The sequence below is a fragment of the Danio aesculapii genome, chromosome 9 (assembly GCF_903798145.1).
Source record: "Danio aesculapii chromosome 9, fDanAes4.1, whole genome shotgun sequence".
NCBI lineage: Eukaryota > Metazoa > Chordata > Actinopteri > Cypriniformes > Danionidae > Danio > Danio aesculapii.
The window spans coordinates 47631634-47648448 of record NC_079443.1 but is presented as its reverse complement, the minus strand read 5'-3'; the positions used below and the strand labels follow the sequence as shown (position 1 = coordinate 47648448).

General features: G+C 37.3%; 1 protein-coding gene across 1 annotated transcript in view; it reads right to left on the bottom strand.

Annotated features, from left to right (window-relative positions):
* slc4a3 (solute carrier family 4 member 3) overlaps nucleotides 1–16417 on the bottom strand; it is a 203330-nt gene extending 186913 nt beyond the window's left edge. The window contains exon 1 of the mRNA XM_056465898.1: nucleotides 16321–16417. The gene's annotated coding sequence lies outside the window, so the exon portion shown is untranslated. The remainder of the gene's footprint in view (nucleotides 1–16320) is intronic.
* Between the last annotated feature and the right edge of the window lie 398 nt (nucleotides 16418–16815).

Here is a 16815-nt window from a genome sequence, read left to right as displayed (position 1 = left end):
TCTTTTGACAGTCATGATGGCTATACGTAATAATTTACAATTTGCATATTTTACTAATATTCAGCTTAAAGTGCAATTTAACTGCCTAACAAGTTCGGGGGACGCACGGTGGCGCAGTGGGTAGCACAATTGCCTCACAGCAAGAAGGTCGCTGGTTCGAGCCCCAGCTGGGTCAGTTTGCATGTTCTCCCCGTGTTCGTGCGGGTTTCCTCTGGGTGCTCTGGTTTCCCCCACAAGCCCAAAAACATGTGGCATAAGCTAAATTGGCCGTAGTGTGTGAATGAGTGTGTATGGATGTTTCCCAGTACTAGGTTGCAGCTGCATCCGCTGCGTAAAACATATGCTGGATAAGTTGGCGGTTCGTTCCGCTGTGGCGACCCCAGATTAATAAAGGGTCTACGCTGAAGCTTTTGTTTCCATCTGTTGAGTTTATTAGGATGTAGGATGTTTTAGGATGGTAATTAGGATGCTTTAGAACAGCTCGAACTATTTGTAATGTTATAGAGTTTTGGATTCTCTATAGACTGTTACAGGTTGTAAAGGGTATGAATAATTTTGGACATGCTACTTTTTGTTCAAAGATAAAAGTGTTTTTGTGAGGTTTTATCTCACAATTCGGAGTTTACAGATTAGTTTAATAATTAATCAGTTGTGAGACAGTTGTAAAAACTAGAAAAAGTCATATGAATTTCACTATTATGATGTGTCTTCTTTTAATCATTTTATATCTCAAAAATATGAGCTTATTTCATAATTCAGTTTATGCTTTAATCACAGATTAAAAATATATTTTTTATTAAAAAAAAGTATTCAAAAAAGACAAGTAATTGCAACTATTTTAAAAATCTAACAATTCATTCATTCATTTATTTTCCTTCGGCTTAGTCCCTTTATTTATCAGGGGTCGCCACAGCGAAATGAACCGCCAACTTCACGTATTGATTTTAAGACATTGACTTTAACTTATAAAGCGGTTCATGGTTCTGCTCCTTGCATTTGTGATTTGACATCCATTTCTTCTGCCTCTCACTGTTTACTCTCTGCTTCGGGTCTTACACTGTTTCAGCCTCATTGTAAACTCAGCACCATGAGCTAGGGCATTCTCTTACCGTTCACCCAAACTATGAAAAGCTCTTTCTACAAACATTAGGAATGCTGGATCTCTGGACTGTTTTAAGAAGCTATTTAAAACTCAACTTCTTTGGACTGTTTTTAATTTGTGAGATCTTTATTTATTTTCACTGTATCTTTATTGTTTTATTGTGCTTTGATGTTTTTTACTGTTTTATAAGTGCTTTGGGTTTGAGAAAGCACATTATAAATCAAATTTATTATCATTATATTATTATTATTAACTTATCCAGCATATGTTTTACACAGTGGATGCCCATCCAGCTGCAACCCAGTACTGAAAACATCCATACATACACATCCACACACACACTTATACACTATGACCAGTTTAGTTTATTCAATTCACCTATAGCGCATGTCTTTGGACTGTGGGGGAAACTGGAGCACCTGGAGAAAACCCAAGCGGACACGGGAAGAACATGCAAACTCCACACATAAACGCCAACAGAGTCAGCGGGGGCTTGAACTAGCGACCTTCTTGCTGTCAGGCGACAGGGCTAACCACTGAGCCACTGTGTCACCCATCTAACAATTCATTCATTTATTCATTTTCTTTTCGGCTTAGTCCCTTCATTAATCAGGGGTCGCCACAGCAGAATGAACTGCCAACTTGGCCAGCACATGTTTTTCGCAGCGGATGCCATGCTAACCACTGAGCCATTGTGTCACCCATCAAACAATCTTAAAATCTTTGCTTTTTTAATCAAATTTCCAGTTATAATAATTCAGTTCATACATTTTTTCAACAGAAAAAAACTATTTAAATTTTAATGCATTTTTTTTATTCCAAAATTTTTCCAGAATTTTTAGTTTTCTTTCTTTATTTATTTTTTGTTTATATCTCGTAATTCAAGTGTTATATGTATATTTTTATACTTTTAAATGTTTTTTATTAGGGTAGGTTCGATAGATGATGCCATCGTCCATCGGCAATGGCCGATAGCAGTCATGATGCTGAGCCGGCATCGCGATCCTCCGCCCCGCTCCCTTTCGCAAACCTGCTCGCGAAAAATCCACACTGTATACCCGTATACACTAATACAGCTCAGCTTTAAAATGGCATTTTAGAACTAAAATGATCCACGTCCACACTGGCATTTCATATAGCATTTCTGAACAGCCCTCCGTCCACACTATAAGAGTACCACTTGCTGAAAACACAGATCACATGACCACACAAACACACAGACACTGTCATGCGCTTGTCTGAGCTCCAGCTCAGCGGATGCTTTGAGCAGCGCACGTCGGACAGTTTATCAAGGATGTGGTGTGATATTTAATTCATCTCGTCTCTATCTAAGGTAACGTGTCACAGCGTCAGTACACTGCTTCAATCATTCGCTTTCACGCTTGTACTTAGTCATTTTAGTGAAACCTCAGATACTGTTGGTTGGTTCCTAATGTTAGTTGTGCAGCTTTTTTACCAACCATGTTATAACGACACAGATCACTCTGCCTATTCATGCCAGAGTCCCACAGAAAAAGTGATTGACAGGTGGTAATTTGTCTGTAACTTATCTTTATTTATTTATGATTTGGTTATGGATAAAACTAAGACCACGCGAGTCAGGTAGTTGAAACGATAGGCTACAAATAATTAATTCGTTATCAATTAATTAATTATTCATAAATAATTAATTCACCGATGCCTATGACGATGATGTCATCGTCCATCGCAATGTTTCACATTAGACATCGTACAATGCCAAATTGGTCGACATCGTGCAACCCTAATTTTTATTATAGCAATTCATAGAACAAAATATCAGAACTGAAAAATACACACTCAGAACAGCAAGAAGTAAAGTGTGGCATTAAAAAAACATTGTAAATGTGACCATTTTTTTTTCATTAGTTTTATTCTGTGGAAGAAAAAAGATTTTATGGATTAGGCTTGAAACAATCAGTCTTTCGGTACTTTTCACAACCAAAAATAAATTTACCATAACTATTTACACATAAATAGTGTAAATATTTCATATTTTGATCTGTGGTGAAGCACAGTAGGTAGTGCTGTCGCCTGGCGTTTCTGTGTGGAATTAGCATGTTCTTCCCGTGTTCGCATGGGTTTCCTCCGGGTGCTCCGGTTTCCCCCACAGACATGCGGTACAGGTGAATTGGGTTGGCTAAATTGTCCGTAGTGTATGTGTTTGAATGCAAGAGTGTATGGATGTTGCCCAGAGATGGGTTGCAGCTGGAAGGGCATCCGCTCTGTAAAACATGTGCTGGATAAGTTGGCGGTTCAGTCTGCTGTGGTGACCCCGGATTAATAAAGGGACTAAGCTGAAAAGAAAATGAATGAATATTGACCTATTCATAGCATACTGCATATAACTCCTAACACGTTTTTTAAATTAATAATGTGATTTTTTTGGTCTTTTTTTTTTTGGAAAATAAAGGAAATATATGTATAAAAATCATATTCAGTATGCAAGCCTCACAAACATATACAGCTGAAGTCAGAATTATTAGCCCCCCCTTTGATTTTTTTTTTCTTTTTTAAATATTTCCCACATGATGTTTAACAGAGCAAGGACATTTTCCCAGTATGTCTGATAAAAAAATTTTCATTTACATTTACATTTACGTTTAGTCATTTAGCAGACGCTTTTATCCAAAGCAACTTACAAATGAGGACAAGGAAGCAATTTACACAACTATAAGAGCAGCAATGAATAAGTGCTATAGGCAAGTTTCAGGTGTGTTTCAGGTGTGTAAAGGTTCATTAAAGACCATTCGTGCTGCTGCGTTCTGAAGCAGCTGAAGAGGTTTGATAGAGTTAGCTGGACTTTCTTCAGGAGAAAGTTTTATTTGTTTTATTTCGGCTAGAATAAAAGCAGTTTTAAATTTTTTGCCCCCTTAAGCTAATTTTTTTTTGATAGTCTACAGAACAAACCATCGTTATACAATAAATTTGCCTAATTACCCTAACCTGCCTAGTTAACCTAATTAACCTAGTTAAGCTGTATAGATGTGTTTTGAAAAATATCTAGTAAAATATAATTTACTGTCATCATGGCAAAGATAAAATAATCAGTTATTAGAAATGACTTATTAAAACTATCATGATTAGAAATGTGTTGAAGAAATCTGCTCGCCGTTAAATAGAAAATGGGGAAAAAAATAAACAGGGGGGCTCATAATTCAGGGGGGCTAATAATTCTGACTTCAACTGTATACTGCACTGTAGTATATACTGCAAAATTAATACACCGCTGACACATTTCAAACGTCACGCATTCAATATATATACGTCAGCCTGCATCTGTTTTTAACTTTGAGCTGCAGTTCTTCTTCATGTGATTCCTCATTACGGCATGAGTTTGACCCGTCTGAGCGCTAGCACATTTGCAGGTATTCCTGGCCTACTTTAAGCTCTAAAACGAGGAGCATTTCTCCAGCTAACAGATGAGGCCTAATTACATCTGACTCCAGCAGAAGATGCTGAAGATGTTTGCTGTGTGTGTGTGTGTGTGTGTGTGTGTGTACTGCAGCTGTGTGATACATCCATGACTCAAGACTCAACACAACCCACCCTTTCTAAAACTGAAGGATTTAAACTCTTTTTTTTTCCTGCGTGATTACCGTGTTATTATTCAGCAGTGGTCAAATCTATGAAACATAAGGTTCTGGAGCAATGTTTTTTTTAACAGGTTCTGATTAAAAATACTAATTTATGCATTAAAGCTGCAGGTGTAGTGGCACACAGAAGTCACAGTTCGGGATGTACCTTGGTTTTGGGGTCACGTTTTGACACAGGTTCAGTTCATTAAAACCGGAATACGCAAATGCCTGAAGCTTGCTTTTTCTCTTTATTTTATAGCAGGCAGGAGTGTTTTCTCATGGCCACAAAACTGAAAAGCTACTTGTGATGCAAAGCAGGGCTGCTCGATTATTGAAAAAAATCATAATCATAATTATTTTGGTCATAATTGTAATCACAGTTATTCAAAACAATTACAGTTGAAGTCAAAATTATTCACCCTCCTGTGAATTATTTTTTTATATATATAAATATTTCCCATATTATGTTTAACATAGCTAGGAATTTTTCACAGTATTTCCTGTAATATTTTTTCTTCTGGAGAAAGTCTTATTTGTTTAATTTTGGCTAGAATAAAAGCAAAATTACTTTGAAACCTATTGTAATAGCTCAATATTAGCCCCCTTAAGCAATATATATATTTTTGATTGTCTGCAGAAGAAACTTTACTGTTAAACAATGACTACCCTAATTAAGCCTTTGAATCTGTAACACGGGGAGTGACACAGACAACTGAGGCTAGGATCCACTTGCAGGTTTATATGAAGTCAGGCAAGCAATAGTCAACACAGGTGCAAACAGATGTATAAAGGCAGTCCGGAATCGTAGTATAAACACAGGCGAGAGGTCGGAAGGCAGGCGGCGAACAGGGACAAAAGTATAAACGAGACTAGGGTCAAAACACAGGAAAGCAACACTAGGAGAAGGCGTTGAAATGTCACTATACTGATAACAAGACTCAGCCATGTAAATGAGTGTGCGCGCTGCTTAAATGGTGTTTGTAATCAGTCCTTGACGATCCTCAGGTGATGCGAGTGTAATCAGTAGAGACTGGGAGCAGGTGTGTGTATGTGTGTGGCATGACTGAATATGTAGTCCATTAATGGCGGAATTGTAGTCCATGTGTGTTTGTGTGTGAGATCCAGCGATCTGGGAGTTATGATCGCTGGTGATCGTGACAGAATCACACTTTAATCTGAATGCTTGTATTTTGAAAAATATCTAGTAAGATATTTACTGTGATCATAGCAAAGATAAAAGAAATCATTTATTAGAAATGAGTTATTATGTCTAGAAATGTGTTGAAAAATCTTCTTTCCATTAATTTCCAGAAATTTGGGAAAAGGGTCGCTAATAATTCAGGAGGGCTAATAAAAATATGAAACAAACTCTGCTTAAGCATCTTCACTGTAAGAAACTTTAAGTGTGGTTTATTCATAAACTAATTTCGAGAAGATCATGTGCTTATGATCAACACTGCTGGTTCCTCATTAGCTCCGTAATCTGACCCATTAGATGATTACGGAAGTATTATAAATAAGTTTTTCACTCCAGTTATCTTCATCTTGAAGCTTCCTAGCTTCCCACCCACAACCACCTCTTCCCCTCTTTTCCGGTAGGGCGACATGGTGGCCCAGTGGCTAGCACTGTTTCCTCACAGCAAGAACTCCGCTGGTCCAACCTCTTATCGCGCTGGTTGGTGTTTCTGTGTTGGTGTTTCCGGGTTCCCCGGTTTCCTCCCACCATCCAAAAACAAACCATAGCCAATCGACTAAACCAAATTATCACCTAAAACAACCTTAGTTTACACTTCTCACGCAGCGACAAGCAGGGGGGTTCTTAAGACCTACCTGAGCTCGAACTCCCCTCTCGCCCTTCTAACGGGAGGGAGCCCCGGGCTCTCCCGAGACAGCATGCCAGATACGCTTTATTGATTATCAGCTAAGTGTGAACTCTTGAATTATAGCTATAAAAGTCCTTCAGTCAAGAGCAGTGAGTGATTTTCTCCTTTGGTTGTTTGATTAATGATATAAACAGTGAGCAGCAGGAATATTGTGCACTGTCACTTTAAGAGCAGTTCGGTTCTGTTTAATGGATTCTTTTTTACATGTCTTTTGATTCTCAATTCCTTTGTTTATTACCCAAATGAGAGTTAATATGAATAATCACTAAACATCGCGTTTTGACACCTATTTGACCATTAAAGCACTCACGTTAAGATGACTTTAGATGTGCATGCTCTGCTCGTCTCTGAGGCTCAGCGCGCACACTCACAGAAGCATGCGGTCTTGTTTGCGCTTTTAAAACATGAATGATTAGAGTGTACATCAGCGAATGATGCGCATCCGGAGCTGCAAACGTTACATTAAAGTACATGCTGTTAGTAATTTTCACGTCAAACTGAGCTTTACAGAGCAACAAATGTGTACAACTGGAAAGGGGGCGGTATATGATGCAATATACGTTTATCTCGATTAACGCTTTTTCATAATCGTTAGAAGCCAAAATCGAAATCGAAACTGAATTTTTGATTAATTGTACAGCCCTAATGCAAATTTAAATAGAATTATGAAAAATAAAACTTTATAATTAGGAGACTGTGTATTACAGTTTTTCTCAATTTCTTTGTCTCATATTTTTAAAACAATAAGTTTAGATCTCTGAACAATTAGCTTCTTATTCACTTCAGAGTGGAATTTCTCATTGATTTAAGCAAATTGCACATGCTTTGAGACATATGTGCAAACGGTAAGTACAATTGTCTGTAGTTTGGACAAAAACTAATTACATATGGCTTGTTGACCAAAACTGTTGAGTCGATTCTCATTTAAACTGTCAAACACTTCACAACTTCTCAATCATTTTTCATCATGTAAGCCATCACACTCAAAACTATTTATTTAATTTAATTAGTATACGCACATGTTTACACCATAAATATCTGATATTGACATTGTAATGCCTGCTAAATTGGTAAATGACCTGGTTGCAAAACAATTTGCATTATCTAATTAAACAATCAAGTTTAGTAGCACATATATATATGTAATTCCAGCGTTATGGATGTGACATTTGCAGTAAAATCTCAAAACATAAATTCATAGAGAAAGTATATGTTAACATTATATTGAAACATCTGTTTATATTTTCCAAAAGAACTGACCACAGAGTTATAAGAGCAGAAACATTTCAATCTGTAAACATTTTTCAGATTTTAAATGAGGAAAATACACATGCATTATGGATGTGACTAAAAAAGTCAGCAAATTTACAGTATACAGCATACTTGTAGAAATTCTGTGAATTAAACTGCACAACCAAAAAGAGAAACACTAAGCAAAGGGATAAGAGTTGCCTCACTATAGAACAAAAAAAAAGATAGATTTTATGTTATTTGACATTTGTTGCATTTATGAGGAAAAAGTGTCGTTATGGATGTGCAACACAATCTCATGGCAAATTCGTAACTTTTTGATTAAGTGGCAAATTTGTATGAATTCGTATGATCTAATTCGTACATTTTAGTACGATTTGCTCATCCCCCAATGACGGTTGGGTTTAGGGGTGGGGTTTGGTGCCACGCCTCCCTTTTAAAATCGTACAATTTCATACGACTGAACTCAAAACGTAAAATACTTATGTTTTCTCGTGAGATCAGGCTGGGATGTGACACCCCTCCATTATGGAGGTGACAGATGTGAAATTGGCACTTGTGTGATTTTCATTCATTTATTCATTTTCTTGTCGGCTTAGTCCCATTATTAATCTGGGGTCGCCACAGCGGAATGAACCGCCAACTTATCCAGCATATGTTTTTACACAGTGAATGCCCTTCCAGCTGCAACCCATCACTGGGAAACATCCATTCATCCATCCACCCACTCATTCACACACATAAACTACATACAATTTAGCTTACCCGATTCACCTATAGCACATGTCTTGGACTTGTGGGGGAAACCGGAGCACCCAGAGGAAACCCACGCAAACACAGGGAGAACATGCAAACTCCACAAAGAAATGCCAACTGACCCAGCCAAGGATCAAACCAGTGACCTTCTTGCTGTGAGGCGATTGTGCTACCCACTGCACCACCGAATCGCCCTTGTGTGATTTTGGTAAACCAAATATAATTGTTTGAGAACATTAACAGAGACATTTTTACATTAACAAGTATTTTTAAAGCACTGTGAAATGCTTGCAAAAAAAAAACACAGAAACGGTTTTGCTATTTTGGCGAAAACTTAATTATTTTCATGGCAAGGTTGGCATTTGCATGGAATTGCTCATGCAATTCCATGCAAATGTCAACCTTGCCATGTCAACAAAGCCTCTAAACGCCACCTACCTTTGACAGCAAAAGCCGCTATCTACCAAGAACTAATCAGAATGCGCCAATCGAATCATATGTTTTCAATGTAGCAGTGCACTGATACACTGGCTTTATGAGGAGACTGTTTTATTACGCTTCGATTTAGACTTTAAAAGATGAAGTTTGATGAACTGCATGAGCCTGTCAGACTGTCAGTGAATGACAAATGAAATAGTCTCCTACCTCAAAACTCTGTGCATTATTAGAAAAAGAATACTAAACACAGTCGGAGGTGTAGCATGCTTTCATAATGTTTTTTTGCACAGCGGCGCTAATTTGAATAAGTCCTAAACATTAGGACTTACTATGTTTACTAAACATTAAGTAGCAACTCCGTTTCACGAAACTGCGTTTCACGAAAGACAGAGTTAAGATGCTGCTCTTTTATCCCACATGGATGCTATGAGGATAAACAGTAGACGAAAAGGAGACCAAGACCTTGACTATAATAAGGATGAATAAATGACAGCTTATAAAAGTATCTGAGAGACATCCCCTTTTTTGCCCAGTTGGCCTACCTTGTCAGCTAAGTGTGAACTCTTGAAAACAAATGAAAAATAATCGGCCAACTCCCAAGGAACACTGTTTATTTGCTCGCAAATGCTGATCTTTGCGGTTGGCATTTGACGAGTGTTAATTTTAGACCATGAGTCTATCCATCAAGCATTTGGCCTTGTTTTTTTTCCCCTGTTGTCAAATCAGAAACTATCATATCAGAAAAGACCTGTGACCCATTTCTGTCTCGCCTCCCTACTTGAGAACTGCTGCCTTACAGCACTTTATGAAGCTATAATGCCACAGCAGCACTGACATAGACATAAGAACGGATCTGACGAACTCCACATCTTCTGGGAGTATCTGTAATTTTCAGCCTATTTAACATGATCTGCGAGGTCCTGTTGGTAGATGTATGGATCTATATTTGGAGATGTGTGTGGGCAAGAGAAACAATGTCGCGGGCACATCTGCAAAGATCGAACACAAGACTGAAGAAAACGCAAGGCTTGAAGTCACCGCTTTGTGTTAGCTAAAATGCTAAAATTCATTAGCTCTGTTTAAGGAAAGAAGAGCTGCATGATATTGGAAAATCGAGATGTTTATTTTCCCTGTAATATTATATACAGGGGGGCTAATAATTCAGGAGAGCTAATAGTTCTGACCTCAACTGTATATAAAATAAACAAACTAGTCATAAATAAAAACAATGGGACAAATATTAAAGTGAAATAAACAGTACTTTATGGTTTTCTGGGCAGTGTGAAAGTATTCAGATAAAGAAACTGAATATTCAATAAAACCCCAAGGTCTTTATCACATCTATAATTCAAGAAAATTAAGGTGACTCTTTAAAATATGGGTCCATGATTAATAGTGTACTGACACCTGAATTAATAGTTAGTTTGGAATGAATTAATGCCACAGCGGAATTAACCGCCAACTTATCCAGCAAATGTTTTACTCAGCGGATGCCCTTTCAGCCACAACCCAACGCTGGGAAACCCATACACACTCATTCGCACACATTCATACACTATGGGCAATTTAACCTACCCAATTCACCTGTACCGCATGTCTTTGGACTGTGGGGGAAACCAGAGCACCCGGAGGAAACCCACGCAAACGCAGGGAGAACATGCAAACTCCACACAGAAATGCCAACTGACCCAGCCGAGGCTCGAACCAACCACCTTCTTGCTGTGAGGCGACAGCACTACCTACTGCGCCACTACGTCACCCTAACTTATATGTATATAAACATAAATATTAATTATTTAATATAAAATATTATTAATTGTTATAAATTATAAATGTGTATAAATAAACTATTTTATATTTTTACCACTTTTTACCATATAATCTATAGGTTAGTACTGTAAGTAAATGTCAGAATTCGGTGCATACTTTCAGCATAACCTTTGCTTGAAATGAGCCGATCTAATCCTGTTTATATCAAATAAGCCTGCTCCCGAGCAGGTTTGAGCTACCAGAACTGTTACTATGACAACAACTCTTAGATGAGTTTTGAAGAACGAAATAATCCTGGATTGTGTCAAATCGTCAATAACCAAATCCAGCAAATTGAGTAGTCCATGTATGAAGAACAGACCCCAGGTAAAACAAAAGCAAAAATAAACACATAAATAAACAACAGGTGGAAAACGTGGTGAAATCACGCTGTCGCAGAAACTTTTCTTTTTCTGGATTACTTTTTAAAACACTATCGCTTGGGTTTAAGGTAGAGGGTGGGTTGGTGGGTGAAGTGTATATTGAAGCCTCTGGTGGATTTACGCAAGAACAGGATGCGCAAGAACTGCGAGCAGACATACTGTACCTCCGGTTACGTATTATACTGTCCCCAGAAATGTAGAACTGGGTACGTGTCCGTAATAAGCCTGGGTTAGTACATGTTTGTTAGCTAACATGTTAATTAACAACAAATGGTGAGCCCCATTGTGTGCACTGTTTAAAAATCAAAGGTATTAAGCACACTGTAAAAAATGTCTAAAAATGTAAAAATGCTACAGTAAAAATCCATTACCTGTTTAACAGTAAGCCGCAAACATATATTCACTTTGCCAGAATTCCCTCCATGACACTTTTTTATGTTGTTTTGTCGACATTACTATGGTTCTATGTACCATCTGTTGTAATGTTGATAAATAATGTTTACTGGATTGTTTTCATTATATGTCTGTTACCATGATGGTGTTTTGTAGCTGCACGAATGACACTGAGAGTCTTCTATATATTAGTATGTTTCTCTGTTTGTGGAAAAAGATGATTATGACGATCATTAGTTCATCAGATGACTTACTCATCCACACAAGCTTATGGTTCTGTTTTTGTCTACATAACAAAGTTAAGTTGTGTAGATGTTTATACTTCAAAATATTAGTGTATGGCAAAACAAAAAAATGTAATACGGTTATTTACTTTCAAATTAAAACATTTATTTTATGTTCCTACCTTATTTATAATGATTAAATTCCATAGCTGCCTTTTTAACTGTATGTTTTTACAGTTTTACAATGCATGGTGACATGTAAATGTGTATATGTTTCAAAATAGTGATAATCCTAAAGCAGCTCAGGCATTTCCACCATTCTGCCTGGAAATGAATTGTGATGTTATCTGTGTAGATGCTTTCAGGACTAAAAGCATGGCATAAATGTGTGATTAAAAAGTAATAATCAAGTAATGATGAATCAAGTAATGAATCAAGTAATCAAGTCATAATAAAAGTGCTAGTTTAATGCAGATCATGTGTGTTTATTTCTTTCTTCATTATTTTGAAAGAGTCCACTAATTCATTCAGATGTTAGTACACCTTTAATCCTTATTATATTAAAATTAATCCAATTAAAGTTACAAACGGTACAATTTCCTGTGCCTGGATGCTTTAAACTCTCTTAAAATGCTCACACAGTCGCAGGCCTAACAAACACATGCAGATGATAAACTTTCACTCTATTGTAGTTAAATTCTGACTTTATAAATCTCATGTGTTTTGGCCTGTGGTTTCTGGTCAACTACAATCCCAACTCAATGCTGCATATCTTTTGATGTGACGATTGCGGATACACACATTGCAATATCGATGCTGCAACAACCTATTGTGCAGCCCAAGAAAGTACAGTCCAAAACAAGCAGGAGATAAGAACATATTTGGTTAAATCAAATCAAATCAAAGAGCAGATTTGAATAGTAAAATCAGGGTTGTGGCATTAAAGGGATAGTTCACCCAAAAATTGACTCATTATTTACTCTCACTCAGTTGATTTCTAACCTTTATGAGTTTTCTGTTGAACACAAATGAAAATATTTTAAGCTGAAAACCTGTATCCATTGACTTCCATAGTAGGAAAAACAAATGCTATGTACGTTGATGGTTACAGGTTTCCAGCATTTTTCAAAATATCTTCTATTTTTTTAATCAGAAGTAATACTTGAAACAAGTAAATGGTGAGTAAATGATGACAGCATTTACATTATTAGATGACCTTTCCCTTTAAGTAAGAATCTAAATGCATCTCAGTCTAGTTCTGGGCCTGCTTTTTCTCATTTTTGCCTCATTAGAGTGTCACATTTGATGAATGTAAATAAAACACACCCAGCCAAATATGTTTATAATACAATTCCAATCTGTAATACACTTTTAAAGTGAAAAAATACATTATATGCTGTAACAACATGCACCTTTACTGGTGAGCATGTCTTTAAGTGCATCCACACTCCCTTTATCCACACTGCAGGACATTTACACAACAGCATTTCCTACGGTGGCTGAGAGAACTCAAATGCGCTGAAGTTAAGAATGCACATGCAAATAGACGAACACCAACAAATTGAGAAGATATCTTCATCATTTTGACAACATGCCCACAATTTTTTACAACACATGCAAATATAGAAATGCACTGCAAATAGTGCAGACCACAATGGAAATGTATTGGGGCATGAAAAGGTGACGAACCTAGCTGCTTCCTGTTTAGAGTCACAGGTGTTGCCAGAGATCTGTTTGTACAGTATCTTATTGTTTTAGCCCTAATAATCTGATGAAATGTGCTATTAATGCGATTAAAAAATTGAAATGTTACTTTAATGGCATGTTAGCATACTTAGATTATGACTAGGACATTAAAATAAAAAAACAACCCAAGCTCATTCTGAAAACGTACCCCTATATACATTTCTGGAGAGCACCAAATACGTCCCAGGAGAGTTTTGTTGCAGATTTTGTAATTGCAAATCCCCCAGAGGCCGCTCTGGATGCTTTTTGACATCTCAGATTTCTCTCGCGAGTGGCATTCGTGCCTGCTGTTCTCAAGTAAATACACCACAGGCCGCTGTCGACACTGACCGATCGATCTCCGCATCCATTCTCTTCCCTAACCCCAACCGAAAGTGTTTTCAAAAGCAATCCAGAAAAAGAAAAGCCCTCTGATTTTACCACATTCTCACCCTGTTATTTACTTGTTTATTTTTTATTTTTTTAGCTTTTGTTTTTGTCTTACACGCTTTCTGGAACAGTTTTTTGCTGGACTCGAACCTCTTCGTCGTCACGGTTAACTCCTCTCTGCGTCTCAAGTCCACCAACGTACGTGGTGAGCCACTGGACAAACTGGTAACAGCGGGAAAGTCATCCATATGGAGGTAATCGGTCAGCTGGCAAGTGCGAAATGAAACAGCGTCATACCACACGGTAGCATTCGTTTTACAGACAAAATGCAGCCATACGGACTTCTGGCTACATATTTCGCGATCTCCAGAAATGTATACAGGGCTACTTTTCCAGAATGAGCCTATGTTGAAAAAAACACATGTGATTCTAAACAGGAAGCAGCAGAGTTCAGCAATTTTTTGTGTCCCCTGACACAGTTCTGATGTGATCTGCACTATTTGTAATTGCATGTGTTGTGAGTATTCGCATATGTTGTTAAATTGATGAAGATGTTTTCTAAGTTTGTTAGAGTTTTTCTATTTGCATGTGTTTTCTTAACTTAGCATGTTTGAGCTCTGTCAACCACCATAGTTTTTAACAAAAAATGTGAATCCTTTTAATGAATTCCAACTGTTTATTTAAAAAAAGTGGCATTTTGTAAAACTACATTTTTTAAATATGCTTCATCGTCTGTATTAGCTAGAAGTCTGTCAAAGGGTTATAAGTTATAAAGATTGCACGATCCTAAAAAATTTGCAATTTGTAATGTTGTTAGTGTTGTGATAACGATATAACTAACTTCATTCATTCATTCATTTTCTTTTCGGCGTAGTCTCTTTAATAATCTGGGGTTGCCACAGTGGAACGAACCGCCAACTTATCCAGTATATGTTTTACGCAGCGGATGCCCTGCCAGCTGCAACCCATCAATGGGAAACATTCATACATAAACATTATCAACATTAGATGTAACATAAATCTCTAATGTACATCACTGATGGAGAAACAACTAAAAAGATCCATAGTGATGTCAACAAAAAGCATAAAGTGCCATACAGGGAATTCTGGGAAAGGCAATTTACGGTTATTCGCCGTATAAATTAAGGAAACATACCGTTAACCAGGTTACGGATTTGTACTGTTGCATTTTTACAGTTTTTTACCGTTAAAATCACGGCCATTTTTTAAAGTGTATGTAGTATACTGTAGTTTTTGCTACAAGTGATGGTGCATTGCAGTATAATATAGCACAGAAAACTTGAGACAGTATTGGATAATTTATTTATATTACTTTAGCTGTTGTACCACAACTGAATAATTCAAGTATTTCACTTAAGTATGGTTAGGAAGCACTATAGTATTTACTATAAGTTACTATTCATCTGGGAAGTACAGTAAGGGTAAGATATTAACATTTGAATAAAACACACACGTTTTACTCAAATGCATGCTGTGTCATAAAGACCAATTAAAAAGTCAAATGAAAATGCAAAAACATTCGTAAGGATACACCAGGGTTAAAATACACATTTACATTACACTGAAGTAAACTAAACTGAACTTAAACTGTGAAAACTGTACTAAAGCCAGTTCAATTTACTAGAACTTCATCTATTTTAAGCTGCTTTGACACAATCTACATTTTGAAAAGCGCTATAGAAATAAAGAATTTAATTAAATTGAAATATGTTCACCTTAAAACATGTGCAATGGCATTATTTATTTGTTTTTAAATACTGTACAGCCCTTGTCTTTGTATCCAGTTTCTGTTAAATGTTTTAATATATTCAGCAACAGAGTTGCACTAATAACTTCACGCATGTTCAGAATGACTATAGCTCGAATAACCCACTTCAGCATCTCTCCAGCTTTAACCCTCTCAGGTGCGCAACACACGCGCCGCCCTTTATTACAGCTTTAAATGTACTCACAATAAGCACATCATTCTATCACCAAAGCTTTGCGTAAATGACAGTCTCCACAACATGTCTGCATATACGGAAAACCATAGTATCCAACGCGTAAAATTCGTCAGCAAACGCCTCACTCCCATCTACTCCCCACGAGCATCTCGTCATCCACACTAATGACCCGTCCACACATTTAACGGATCCTAAATTATGGCATTGTTGCTGAGCACACACTCCTGCCATCATCATCATCCCACATCCACGGGGACTCGTTTCTCCCATAGGCTGTAGAAGGAGCGCCTCAACGCACCAGTATCCATGATAGCCAAGGTGATCTGCGCTATTCCTCATTACAGTGCCGTCATGAACGCGTGTGAAGCCGCATCAAATGCTGTCTGTGTGTGTCGTGTTTGCCTACCTGTGTGTTTGGAGAGTTGTCCAGGCAAAATAAGGTGAAGGCGATCGGTCAGAGAGCGCAGCAGCCGTGCTGGTCCATAGTGAAGCGCTCAAGCTGCTCGGTTTCTCCCCGTGTGACAGTCTCTCTCTCTCTCTCTCTCTCTCTCTCTCTCTCTCTCTCTCTCTCTCTCTCTCTCTCTCTCTCTCTCTCTCTCTCATCCGAGAGTGATGCTCGCTTCAGCCGCTAGATGGTGCTATACATCAGGAATTTTCCATCTGATGCCATGCACTGAACCTCAAATGGGATCATGCCACCTTCCTAAAATGTAAAAGATTTTAATGTAAGATCCAAATTATGCTTTAAAAGATGGATTATTATTATTATATGTTTGTGTAAGATATAATTTGGAATATACTGAGCTTCAGTTAAATTTAAGTTCTTTTTACACACTTTGGAACTGCATTTTATTTATTTTCATTATATTTATTTATTTTTTTTTTATTATTTATTTATTTA